The sequence below is a fragment of the Sphaerodactylus townsendi genome, linkage group LG01 (assembly GCF_021028975.2).
Source record: "Sphaerodactylus townsendi isolate TG3544 linkage group LG01, MPM_Stown_v2.3, whole genome shotgun sequence".
In the NCBI taxonomy this organism is placed as follows: Eukaryota; Metazoa; Chordata; class Lepidosauria; order Squamata; family Sphaerodactylidae; genus Sphaerodactylus; species Sphaerodactylus townsendi.
In genome coordinates, this window is record NC_059425.1 from 69,277,760 (window position 1) to 69,291,685 (window position 13,926).

General features: G+C 42.3%; 1 protein-coding gene across 2 annotated transcripts in view; it reads left to right on the forward strand.

The window, feature by feature from the left end:
- Positions 1-3,547: 3,547 nt before the first annotated feature.
- LRFN2 (leucine rich repeat and fibronectin type III domain containing 2) overlaps positions 3,548-13,926 on the forward strand; it is a 367,689-nt gene continuing 357,310 nt past the window's right edge. For both annotated transcript variants that reach the window (XM_048516371.1, XM_048516296.1), the window contains exon 1: positions 3,548-4,572. The gene's annotated coding sequence lies outside the window, so the exon portion shown is untranslated. The remainder of the gene's footprint in view (positions 4,573-13,926) is intronic.

A 13,926-nucleotide genomic window follows, 5' to 3' on the forward strand; every position in this document is an offset into this window, starting at 1 on the left:
ATCAAGCCCAGTTCTCCAGATCTGAGCCTACTGCTCTTAACCACAATGCCATGCTTACCTTGACAACTATTGAAGTCTTATTCCCTCATCCCCCTGAAATCTTCTGCTCTGTCTCTATGCACTTATTAATGAATCTCATGAGACTAACATCGTCCATCTCTTCCCCCCCCCCATAACTATATATTACAGAGATATCTTAGGAGAGAATAAAAAAGGGAAGAAACTATTAATTAATGCTCTTTCTTTCCTTGTGCTCCTGGAGAAGCTAAGAAATGCTTAACAGAATTTGTTGTGCAAATAAATATCTCTCTTGTTCTGTATAAATTTTGCAGGTTTACTTTATAGTAGTCCTGATGATTCCTTCCATCAACAAAACCATTGATTGCTCCTTCTGAGCAGTTCTTCAATAAATGATGTTGATTCTCATCCATTGATTAGGCATCTCCTTCATCTCCATGCAGATCAACAAGGCCCTATTTACTGAAACACATGAAAAAAGGAGCTCATGAAGCTGTATCACAAAGTCTTCAGCTGTTCATGGCAAATTGTGCTCTCAACAGCACTGGCTAGGCCTTCAGCACATGCTATCTACACATTTGTCATGTTGAGTGACATTTGCAGCAAATTAAATTGTCCAAGCTGCTGTTGAAGCATCTCAGTTTCTTTAGCCTGACTCAGATCTCCTTGTGCAATCCTTCCTGGAGTGTTGATAGCAATGACTAGTGTTTTTTTTACTGCAAGAAATATGGCCTTTCAACTGAGGAAAAGCTTTTGACCTGCTTTGTAAATATGTGTGTGTTTGTCTGTGTTTGTGTGCGTGCGTGCGTGCGTGCGTGCAAGAGAGAGAGGGGGGGGGAGGGAGGGAGGGAGGGAGGGAGAAGCCAAGTCTAAATCAATATGGCATCTTTTTGTAAAGTCATCCAAGCTGACATTGCCATTTAGGATCCTTTATGGACCTCACTGATTTTTGTCATTGCAGTCTCTCTTTTAAAAATTAGGCAGGAAAAAATAACATACTGGCCAGGAAGATTATTATGGTTCAGTTCAGACATTAAACAAAACTGTGGTTTATTTTAGCAGCAGATATCAGAGTTGTTACACAAAGGAAGGCAATGGGAAGCCACCCTTGTTAGTCTCTTGCCTTGAAAACTCTATTGGGTCATCAAAAGTTGGCTGTGACCTGAGGGCACTCTACATACACAGTTTGTGAAACCAGGATTCAGTGCACAAAATATTGTTCACATGGTAGTTTGTGTAGACAAATATTAGTTTTAGAGACTTCTGTTTGTAGACTGAAAGGTATAGCTGAGGGATGTTGTGGTCAATAAACCAACTTCAGATTCTGGCTTGATGAACCCTAACTAATTGTACTTAGAACAGCCTTTTAACTTCAGTTAGTTTAATTGAACTATAGCTTTGAACCATGTTGGAACAGAGTCTATGAGTTCCTATTGTGCCATCAGTGGAAGCTACTTTTGTTTGGTAGATGGCTGATTTTAATATTGGTAAGACATGGATTGAGATGGATTGAGAATTATTCCATAAAGGAAACCATAGCCCTCAGTTTTCAAGATAGCAAATGATAAGATGTTTTGGATGACACTGATTCACAGGGACTCCATGAAGTGGAAGCAACTTAATGGCACTTAACCCACCCACACACACACACCCAAACCATGGATAAATTAGACATCAGTTTCTTTCGTCAACTAGAAAATCAGTGGGTAGCTAGTGTAAGTTTTGGGCAGTCCCATCCAAAGAACTGGGCACCCAGATGTGGTGCTGCGATTGCTCTGCCCTACCATTCCCTAGGAGGCTTTCTGGTGGCACGTGGAGGTAAAAAGCACAAAAAAAGCCTCCCCACTGCCAGAAAGCTTCCATTGGACCTAATGGACTTAGGTCGCCAAAAAGGTGGCGTAAGTAGAAAGCCCGAGACCCCGGTGTAGTGGTGGCAATGCAATAGCCAGAGGGAAGCTAAGTGTTGGCTCCTCCCCCAGCCACACCTTTGGATCATCTGCAGTACACTAGCAGTGGGGGAGTTGGAACACTGGAGCGGTGCTCCAGGCTGTGTTCAAGCTCTATAGAGGCCCGCAGCAGCTGCTCAATGCATATCCGCTCCTCTGCCAGGGCAAGTACCCTGGGGAGGGCAAATCCACCACCATGGCTTCATGCCTCCTCCAGCAGGGGATTTTGTCCCCACTTTGAATGGGGTTGTTAAAGTTTGATTCATACATTTCCGAGCATGAAACCCCTACACTCTGAAAAGTGGCCCTGTGTGATACATGTATTTTCAAACAGCTGTTCCATTTTCCTTTCCTTTTTAAGGCACCCACTGGGGAAAAAAGTTCTTGAAAAATTCCTGTTCTTCTTGAAAAAAAATTGTGGTCTGAAAAAATTATGACTATTTGGTGGAGGTATCTGGAAATGTTTCGATATGGCAGAAGTATGTGAACATTGGCTGTTCAGTTTCATTACCTGAATTGTCAGGGACTGTTCCTGCAACATGCAATCAGGGCCTTTCCCCCTACTGACTACTTCAATCCATATTAAATCAGTATGAATCAGATTCATGCTTGTTCAACTACCTGGATACTGTGATGGTCCTCCAAGCAAAATTTAATTTAAGTGAAAATTAATTTAATCAATGGGGTGCTGTGTGGTTTCCGGGCTGTATGGCCGTGTTCTAGCAGCATTCTCTCCTGACGTTTCGCCTGCATCTGTGGCTGGCATCTTCAGAGAATTAGATGTTAATCAATGTTAGTGATGGAATGGGATTCAAATATGACCATGTGGAGGTGGGCACTTGTGCACATGCTTGTGTGCATGCATCTTTGAACCTTCCAGGCAAAAACAGGCAAATACAGGCCTCCCTATGCTCAGAAATTCCCTCCAAACCGGTGCAAGAAACACTAACTCATGTTTATTCAAATATCTCAATATTGTCGAATGAGTTTGATGTCTGTTACTGTATTGGAGGCAGGAAGGGATGCTCGATCGGAGACGAACCAATCTGGTAATTCCAGGATTCCCTGTGCAAAGCTGCGCTTTTAATTATTTCCTCTTTCAATTTGTTTTAAAGGGTGATGCTTGTTCCCCGTAACTCCTGTTCAGAGCCTTCCAAGAAAACCACACCAGAAGAGACCAGAAGAAAGAGAATTATTGATTCGGGAGGGAAGGGAGAACAGTCAGCAGAGAGGACTGGTTAGTCCTCCTTTGGAGAGCTGTATTTTGATTTAGTTCATTAAGGCTTCCTGAAACCATTCCCTGCAAAGGGATCCCCCAATACCCATCAAATCCCTCCTCCAAGCTCACCTTCCCATCTTTGGCATTAAAAATACATCAAGACCAGGAACAGACTCCTGAATAGTATGAATGGAGTGGAGGGCAGTATTAGATTCCCAAGGAGGTGGACTTCCCCCCCTCCTTTGCACTCAGCGTTTTGGCACAGCTGGGGCTTTAATAAGCCTTTGCGGCAGGAGCTGCGGGGGGGGGGGGGGTGATGAAGCTCTTTGCTTTCTCCTCCTTCCCTCTCGCTGTCCCTCCCTCCTTCCCTGGGCACAGAACTGACATGCTTTCTGCTGACAAATGTGCGGTGATGCCGCCGAAGACTTAAGCATGCCAGGCAGTGGCTATACAGCTTATGGATCTATTATTACGCGGTGGCTTAGGAACCAGCGCAGTGCCACGTTAGGACACGGGACTAGGCGGGGAGTTTGGAGGGGGGGGGTCCGGAATCTCCTTCCCCGCCGGAGTTTTGATTGCTTCCGCCCACTTTGATTTATTATTTTAAAAACTAAATTTTGGCAAGTATTTTCTTACGTTTGTTGTCCGGGGCTGAGAAGACAGACTCGTCCGTAGATGGAGTCTGGCGCTGCAAATACCACCTTTCCTATCCAAAAAGGGAAGAAGAATTTATCAAGCGGCAGTTGAAGGTGGATTTTTGTGCGCCCCCCCGCCCCCCGCCCGCCCGCACACTGCTCGTTTTACAAGCCGTGCAGGCTCTGCCACCTAGAGCACTTTGTGAGATCACTCCGGTCTGCTGTTTTTCTACCCACTCTATCCATCCATCGGTGTGAGCGTGTGTATATGTGGGTGGGTGGGTGGATATCCCTCTCTTTCTCGGTTACCCACATACACACTCACACACACAGAGAGAGATGCACTGACGCTGACATGAACTTGAAGACTTGCAAAATCCACATGCATGTGGTACCCTGGCATGTCTTGGGATCCTGATACTTGCAAAGCCGAAAGCCTGCAGGCTGCTTAATCCTTCAGAACAGAATCTCGGGGGGACTAAAGACGAAAAGAATCAAGTTTATTCACTCTCCACTCCCTGATCTTCTGCATATATATTTTTGGTGCTGTGGATGTAACAGAGGCTCAGTCATTGGACTTCACTGAATCACGTTCCATCTGCCGAGGATCTTCATTTTGCATAGTTGGAGTGTAACAGGATTTTTTTGCATTACATCTTTATTTTTTTTATAAAAATGCATGGCTTAGAAAGAAGATCTAACTACCTTGTGGAGGTTATAGTACCAAACCAGGGATAAATGTGACTCTTCAAAGGTAAGAGCTGGAGCGTTTACTATTCAACTCTACATGCATTTATAGCTCTTTATTTAAGGTGCAGGAATGCTTGTGAGGTGGATTGGAAGGACATTTGGGGAAAAATGTATAACTTTAATTAAGAATCTCAATAACAGTGATCTGATAAGAAGGAATGTGTCTTGGTTTTGCTTTGCTCTTGCTATGAAAAAATGAACTGTAATGATGTGTATGTTTGAGCGTATTTTAAAATTCTGCTTGCAATTTAAAATAAATTGTGCTGAAGTGGATCAAAGATCAGGAAGGATTTGAAATGAAGGAGAAGGAGAAACTGCAATATTTTCTTAGAGGAAGAATTGTTGGAAGGCAAAGGATGTAAAATGCATTTAGGAATTTAAAACAATCTGACAAAGCTAAGGGGGAAAAACTTTGCTATGAAGATCAACTCTCTGTTGTGTATGACAATGTACTGTTCAAGGACAGAGGATTTTAGAAGACGTGGTATAAAGCAATGCAAGGCAAAGGCAAAGCAATGGGACAAGGAGGAACATCTGGGATTAGATGTCATATTAGGTAGGCTTGGATTCCTGATAAGGTAAAAATAGTGATCTCAATGGGATTGGGTAGGTAGATCTGTCCAAGATGAGCATATGGGGAATTGGGACCCAGCAGGAATGTGCCGTATCATGTCACTCCAGCGTCATCAGATGTTTACAGTTCTCCAGAAGAACTGGGTTAGCTGCTTTGGAAGTGGTGGAGCTTATACACATTATGGAAACACTTATGTCTCACAGACTTTTTCTGAGTCTCACATACATGTATGGAATATAGCAGGACCTGTGTTCTCCAGCAAAGTGTTCTCTACCCAAGAATTCTCCAAGAGGAAATGTTTGTGCACATCAACATGATGAGTGTATCAATGAGTTTTTCAAACCTATATGCATATAAACCTTGGCAGCCATACTACATATAAATGTAGACCTCTACAAAGGAAGTTAGAATCTTCACTTATAACAGGAATATGGTTTGCCTGAAGCACATCTACTTCAGACAAATTTCAAAGTCCAAGGGATGCTAAGAAGGCATCAAAGAGGTGGGGGATTTCTACCTACACTGGGAGGATAATGAAACTTTTTTTTCCTACTGTACTCTGAAATTGTTGCCTAAAGAGAACCTTTGCTCGGATACACTTCCAGTGAAACAAACTGAATAAATAAACATATGTAACTTCAGATACAATAGAAACTACTAGAATGGAAAAAGTTGCCACCCAATTACATTTTTTCCCAGTCTGAAAGATGTAAGAGAACTGTGATACCTGAGCTGCCATTGGTTAGTAAATGTCGATTCTGTAAGAGAGATTGCTGTGTGCATTGGAGTGATTGTCATGATGAGGGCTTGGACAGGGGGCAAAACACAGGTTGGTTGGACATTGCTTTTCTTCCTATGCTTTCATAGTATCTTCCTTTGGTCATTACCTTACATTCAGTAGCCTTGCAATGAAGTGCATATTGGTGTCTGCCCAGTCTATGCTATTTGCTCTTGTTCAAAAGAGCAAAGAAAATATACATTTCTCTTTAGAAGAATATGGGAAGCGAGCTATTGCAGTTATTATTATTTTTTAAACCCAGAAACCTGTTCCCTTGGCATGCCTGCATATCTATGGGCATCCACATCCTCTACATTGCCTTGTCTGCAATATGACTGAATATGTAATATGTAGACTCCAGCCTTTTTTACTGAATGATTAATGTTCCAATACACATTGACCTGCCTGTATCAGGTATCTGGCTTGAAGAGTTCCATTTCTGCAGACTGCCAGGGAACTGCTACTGACATCCCAGTTTGATCCTCCTCCACCACAACCACCTACTTGTGTACTTCCTCCTCAGCTGTTGCTATTAACAATACTCATTTAAATTCAAATACAGTCTATAGAATCACTTAATGCGTCCTCCCTCCTTGGGAAAATATAAGCAGCCCATTTGGCATTTCTATGGCAGCCTCCCTTTTCCTTTCTGAATCACGGGATAGGAGCTGACAGCTCCCTGACAGTTCCTTACAAGTCATCTCGCTTGCCCTCTTTAGTGAGAACCGTCTATCCACTGACTGATGTTTGAAATGTGGCTGTCATGTCTGTTTTGAAAGTGCACCTCTGGAACTCCTTGTTCTGGAATAGCATTTTGCTATTTGCCGATGAATATTTGAATCACCAAGGAGTGACAAGTCTCTGTGAAGCAGTACTGAAACAATTGGTTCAGTCATTGTTATTGGTTCAGTCATTATTAAACAGGGGGTAGGTGGGTGTTATAAAATCAGAGTAAGAAATCCTGGATCAATGGCATTGGACACTTTATGCCCAAAGAAAAATGAGCATGGGGTAATGTTTTGGAGAAAGGGGAGGCAGAATTCATTCACAGTCTTGATCTGAACTTCACTCCAGATCTCTGGGGATTATCTCAAAGAAAGGAAAACAATTCATGATTAACCTTCTTTATGTATAGATTTCTGGGCAAAGAGTCCAACTCAGTGCATCTTGTTTGTGATTCATTGTGATTTTTAGGTAGTGGTTTGAGACCTGTTTTGATAGGTATATCTTTATAATCAGGCAGATAATAATTCTAGCTATTTACAATTGAGCTATGAGCCTTGATACTAGATTTGATTTGCATTTAGAGACCTTGAACTGAGACTTGCTGTCCAAATGATCAGACAGCAAAATTCAGTTATACTATTTTGGCACCATCAAATCCAAATTCTATTCATACAATTACATTAGCCATACAAAAATCCACTGTGGCTTCGACTCAGGTTCATTCTGGTTCCAAAAGGTGCTTTTTTCTTAAACATACACACACAGTTAGAGTTTTAAAATTATTGTGTCTTTATACATACATGTATACAGCTAGAATGAATTATGTCCAACCAATAGTGGAACTATGGGACACACATAAAATTGGATAGCTTTCAATTCAGCTGATTAATTCTCTGCAGAAATCTGCTTCTTGAAGTTGGAAAGATAGGAGTAGTAATAGAATTGTTCCTATGACAACTTGGTGCTTGCACATTCATGAGCTGTGAGTCTTCTCCTTGTTCGTTATGGTAAAGGAAAAACCTAAAGAGGTTGGATCACCCGTCAAAACCAATAGCTTGTTCAAAAACATTTTAATGTACCAGTGAATCATTTCTATAGAGCACTTTGAAAGTATGGAAAACATTGTGTGGGGATGGGGGGGGGGCAATAATCTGCTCCTCGGGATTTTTTTTTTTTGATCAATCAATCCTCTAGATTCTCTTTACCATTTTGCTGACCTGTAATAACTGAAAGACATCAGCATGCAAGCTGTGTGGGTTTTGGGGTCCACACATATTGAATTAGCACATCCCAACTCTGAGAAATACATCCACTCTTCAGTTATTATCCCCACTCACAGTTATGTAAACAGATGTGCTTAGGCTTCCATTGTTATGGTAGTAGCTCTACTACACCAAAGTGTTAAAGTGCTTCTAATACTCACAGAAGTTGAAAAAGCAATCTGTCTGGGGAACAATGGGAGGATCAGTCAAAAATGGAAATGAAACAACAAACCACACTAAATGGCTGTGTTGATAGTTGCATTGACAAGTAGGACTTAATAAGAAGTGATTTTACTTGGTGTCAGCATAAGTGGATCTAGCTCACTACCATCTGCTGTGACTGTCAGTAACTGTGCAATGTCCATTCTGAATTCATTCAAGATTTCCCCAACTCTCCTCAATGAGATCCTTACACTAGTGATATTGGGCTTCCAAGTAGGATCTCCTACATGCAAACCTGAGTTTGTACCACTGTGTTGTGGCCTTTCTGGACTGCAGCTTGGTGGTACAGCATGGGCAATGAAATCCTAGACAGAGTTACACCCGTCTAAGACCATTGACTTCAATGATCTGAGAAGAGTGTAACTCTGTTTAGGATTGAACTGCTAATATGTTATCCTGGTATCCTCTGGAACAGAATAGCAGCTGCATGCCCATATAAACAATGAGGCCTTCTACTAATGTTTACAAATTAGATATAATTGTCCCAGGGGGTTAAAGGACTACAGGGAACTCAGATTATAGAAGCTTGTTTATAACATTGAACTCCAAGGGCTTATTAAATATGTGTCAATTTATAAAAGTCTCTAGATAATATCATGTATTAAGAAATGGAGTGATTTGAGAAGCTAAACTAGCACCTCCCTCCTTTTATTATAGTGTTTATTACAGTGACTGGATATATCACTTCAGGAGAACTGAATCTATGGAGCACCTATTACACATTGTTGGAAAGGATACAAACTAAAAGAGCTTTCAAGGATACAAGGATAACTGTAGACTCTTATTTCTGTTACACTTCTTTCCTGTTACTGAGAATAACCAATATGAAAATGCAAAATGTATTTGCAGGAGCAAAACTGATCGTCACTTAACAGTGGCAGTGTAAGAAGAGCCATTTATCCATTGGTTCAGGAAGGGACTCTGCTGAGAATGTGATAGAGATTTGGTACCTTTACAGCGCATAGTATTCTACCATCCACGTGTGGAATGGCCACAGAATTTACTGACATTCCTCTTCACCACTACAGTTTCCTCTGAACTCCAGAAAGATCACTTCTGTGGGCCACAGGATCTATGCAAAAGAATGGTTGTGAGGCTCAGTGGGGTAAAATAAAAAGGAACAAGGGGGGAGGAAATTGCCCTCCTTTCAGTGGAAGGAGGAGAAATTTCAATTCCTTGTTCCTTCTCAGTCCAGCTCCATCAAGATGTGAGGCTATTCCTCCAAGCAGGTCTCATGACCCCAAAATTCCTTCATGGGTCAGAAAGAGCCAGAGCAATGGAGAGGAATTGAGAAGAACTATACCTTCTCCACAGATAGATAGATATTGCCCCATGTGAAGGTTATTCAGTAAATTCCTGGAGGTTTCGGGGTTTGGTGATGTCAGAGTTTGGGGATGGGGGCTCTTCAGTAGAATATAAAGCCATAGACTTCACTCTACAAAGCTGCTATTTCCTCCAGGAGAACTGAACTCTACAGTCTGGAGATCAGATTTCCCAGAGATTCAGGAGTGACTCCTGGAGAGGGCAGAATTTAGGGAAAGCAGGGAGTTTAGTTGGGGATAATGCAACACAGTGCACCTTCCAAAGCAGACATTTATCTAGGGGAACTGATCTGTGTTCTCTGGAGATCAGGTGTAATTGTGAGAGCTGCCTAGGCTGCATCTGGAAGATGGCAACCGTAACCCAGTTTCAGGGGGTAGAGATGGGGGCTCTAGAACTTCTTCTGGAGGACCATGTAAGTATATTCCTGCTGAGTAGACAGTAGTGCCCACAGTGGACATAAGTGGTGAAATGACTGGCTGAGACCACTCTGCATCCCTTGTGTCTCCATTCTACTTCATCCTTCATCTCACTCTCCAGTAAGGGTGCCAAATTGCTCCCCTTCTTTAGCAGCAGGTGAAACTGTTGCCTCAAACTACTACTACACAAGTCTGTCTTGATTACAAAATGGGTCGAAAAGAGATGCATTATTAATTTAAAACAATCAACCAGATTTTCAGGTACAGGGCTTTTGGGATATCTTAAAAACTAGTACTGAATTAGATTCCCTTTATATTGAACCAGAATGGGAAATACAATATAAATGAAGATGCAGGTTTTTTACTCCCCTAATGGTCTTTCATCCATAATGTTTTGCTAGAAATAGTTTTAAGGCATGCGTATCAGTATGTTAACTGTATAGAAGCTGAAAAATAAAAATAAATAGGCAAACAAATCCTATTTGCCTTAGCACTGCAAAGCTCTTTACCTAGTCCCAGCTGTCACTTCCCAAGTCCTCTTTGTTTTAAGGCTGGAAAAAGGGGAATTGTCGCTGGTTTTTCTGATCATAATAACATGAATTACCTTCAGTTTGGGAGACTGCCAAAGCCCTGCATGACATAACTAGATGTAAATGTGTAGCTGCAAAACCTGCAAAGATGCTGGACAGGAAAAATGCTGGACAGAAAAGCAAAGCCGTGCCACTTAAAGATTATACTATTCAGTTGGGGGTTGTTTTGTTTTCTTTAATTCTCTTTCATGTTAGTTTGACTCTAGAAGGGGATTTTCAAGGAGGAGATTTAATAATAATTCTGCTACCTCATTGCCAATGTGGTTGCCCTACATTTATGGACTTTTCTTCCTTGTGAACTGATTTAAAGGGGTGGGGGCTGGAAATGCAGCATTAGCATCAAGTTACATGCATTCAGTATATCAGAAGAGGCATCCTTCTATGTTTAGCTTGTAATTATTTCCAAACTAGCCGACTAGTTATTAGGAATTCACAAGGAAACCTGAACGTGATGACCATTCCTTTTAGGACCATTCCATTAGGAAACCTGGACGTGATGACCATTCCTTTTTGTTTTTCTTCAGCATATGGTAATCAAATTTACTGGCCTCCAACATGGATGCTTCATGTATGCACTGGGTATGATTAAAGACATGCTGTAGGATCTAAGCACGTCTAACCAGTACCTGGTTGGAGACCTCCTGGCGATTCTACATAAGGCATTCTGTGCAGAAAAAAAGGGAGGATGTGAATGCAATAAATTAAAGATATGTTTAGTTATAATGCCTAGGAGCTATTGATGGATCTATTCTTCAGAAGTTTATACTTTTCAAAGCTGTCTATGACGTGTTTGGTCCGTTTATTGAATATGCAAGATGTGGGCATTCAAATGTATATTTTGAAAAGGTTCCTTGATTGAAGGCATCACCGTCTTAAGAGTAAGTGCTATAATGAAATGAATCTCTGTCCTAGCCAGGAATAAACAAACCTTAATACCTGTATTACAATTCCATATCAGATGGGAAACATGACTCTGGAAGTAGTAGCAGATGTAGTGGGACCTGGATTAATATGAAGTGTTAAACCAGCTGGTTGAGGGAGATTGTTTTAGAACGAGATAGACTTTAATCCTCCCAGCAGGTGTTGTGATGTCAGTGTGGTTGTGTTAAACTAGGTAAGCTAAGGAGACGGGTCCTGGAATAGCCAACAAATCCTATGGCTTAGTTTCTGCTTGGCTGTAAGATAAGAGGCTGGACCAGAGCATCCCAGTCCATGTCAGTATCTGGTACTAACAAGAAAAGAAAGCTGGGTTAAGTAGCAGGTCAACAGAAGATGTATCAATAACAAGTATTTTGTTCTGTTTTAGTTTGGTTTATGATGAACTGAAGAGAAAGATGGAGAAAGTAAGCTGCATTAGAGATTTTTTTCCCCCCTTTTGGATTCAGAACAGTTTCATTATTGCTGAGGGTGACTTGGAAACTGGTGGGAGAAGCTGTAATATCTGATTTCAATGGCACTAGTAATATCCAAGTACAAATATCACTACTGGTTTTAATCCATAAAAGTTTGGTTTATGAGGAAAATTAGTTACATCTAGTCCATTCAGAAGGTAAAGTCACACTGAGAATAAATATCGACACATTATCATGAATACCAAGAACCACCACAGCCCCCCAGACACTAACTGCTTCTATCTCTCACCTGATTTTAAAGAATATATAAAGAAAATATAATTAGGAAGAAAAGGAAGAATCATAGAATCATAGGCCGTTTCCGCACAGTGTTGATGGGGGTTGGGTCGGCACATCCCACGCCGACCCAACCCCCCTGGGATCATTCGCACAAACGGTCCCAGAAACAGCCGGGATGACAGCGCCGCGGAGCACCGTCGCCCAGCCGACCCGACGTGTCTCTGGCTGTCTGGCACGTCGCTGAGGCCTGGAGACACGCCCTCCTGGCCCTGCGCAACTGCTCCAGCGTCGCAGGGCAGGGGGGGGGGTGTCCCCAGGCCTCGGCGACACGCCGGACGGCTGGAGACAAGGTAAGTGCAGGGGAATGTGGGGGAGGCGCCTTGGAGCTGCTGCCGTTCGCACGGCAGCAGCTCCAAGCCGCCGTTTCCCGAAAACCTCGCTCCCCAAGCGAGGTCGGAAAACGGCGGCTTTGCGCCAGTCAGTCGGTGCGAGGGCGGCGCAGCTGCGAAGCAGCTGCGCCCCCTGTGCGAATGGCTCCCTGGAGACGGCATTTTTGCTGTTCCCAGGGTGCCATTAACCGCCCGTGTGGAAAGGGCCATAGAGTTGGAAGAGACCATAAGGGCCATCAAATCCAACCCCCTGCAATGCAATCACAATGCACACAATCAAAGCACTCTCAACATATGTTCATCCAGCCTCTATTTAAAAATCTCCAAAGAATCCAGCTTCTGTTTAAAAATCACCAACTCTCCCAGGCAGTGAATTCTACTGTTGAACAGCCCTGACAGTCAGGAAGTTCTTCCTAATGTTTAGAAAAACTGTAAAGGGTGAGAAAAGGCTGACTGAACTTAGTGAGATTTACTCCACTTTTACTATTTGTTCCCCAATGGGTACCCACGTTGATTTGCCCCCCAACCCTTGAACAGCAACACGTTTTCTTTGTGTGTCTGACTCCCATGTACAAGTTGACAAGCAGATGGAAGTGTAACTGCATTGTACACTGTCTACAATGTAGTGGATATTCAGTCAACCCAGTAACAATTTAAGAATATTTCATTAAATGTCCTTATCACGCTGAATACAATTGGTAAACAATAGAATAGCTAAGGCGAAAAAGATATCCTTCAGTTATAGGTCTTGTTGTGTTTAGGTTTTTAAAAAACAAATGTATGTCTCATCAGACATAAAATCAACACTCTCCAAATAATTTAATGTACTCTTGCTTGCTTCTTTATTTTCTGCTTACAAATCTATCAGTAACAGTAGAGTGGTTGTTACAATCCCTGTTAGTGGTTTGAATCATGTCTTATAGTTCAATTCTGCATGGGCCAGAAGAGATGGTGTACAGTAGCATACAATCCATTTTGAAGGGGGACTTTGCACAGGTCCCAGCCCCAAAACAAGCCTGCCCCATTTTATTTCCCCCAATCTGGGTTTTTCAAAAATCGCTCAATTAGTGATCCTTTTGAAAAGTCCCAGGTTGGAGTCACTCCAGCATAACAACCAGGCAGGAGGTGTTTTTTCCCACCCTTCCATGGTCAGGGAGAATCTGCCTGCCATTGCCTGGTCATTGCATGGAGGCCCCTTTGCCCTCTTTGTGGGTTGCATCTGCATAGCTATGCAGGTGCAGCCAGTCATATCATGAGACAAACTCATGTATTGCCACATTAAAAAAAAACAGAAGTATCTCTGTGCAAAGGTGTGAAAGCAACCTGGATTGTTTCTGTGGCCTCCAGTTGGTGCCTGCACAGAACACATGTGAATGGGAAAACAGGGAAACAGGTTGTACACTTGCTGTGCAGAATCAACCATAGTGAGTCAGGCTGAATGCTGTTC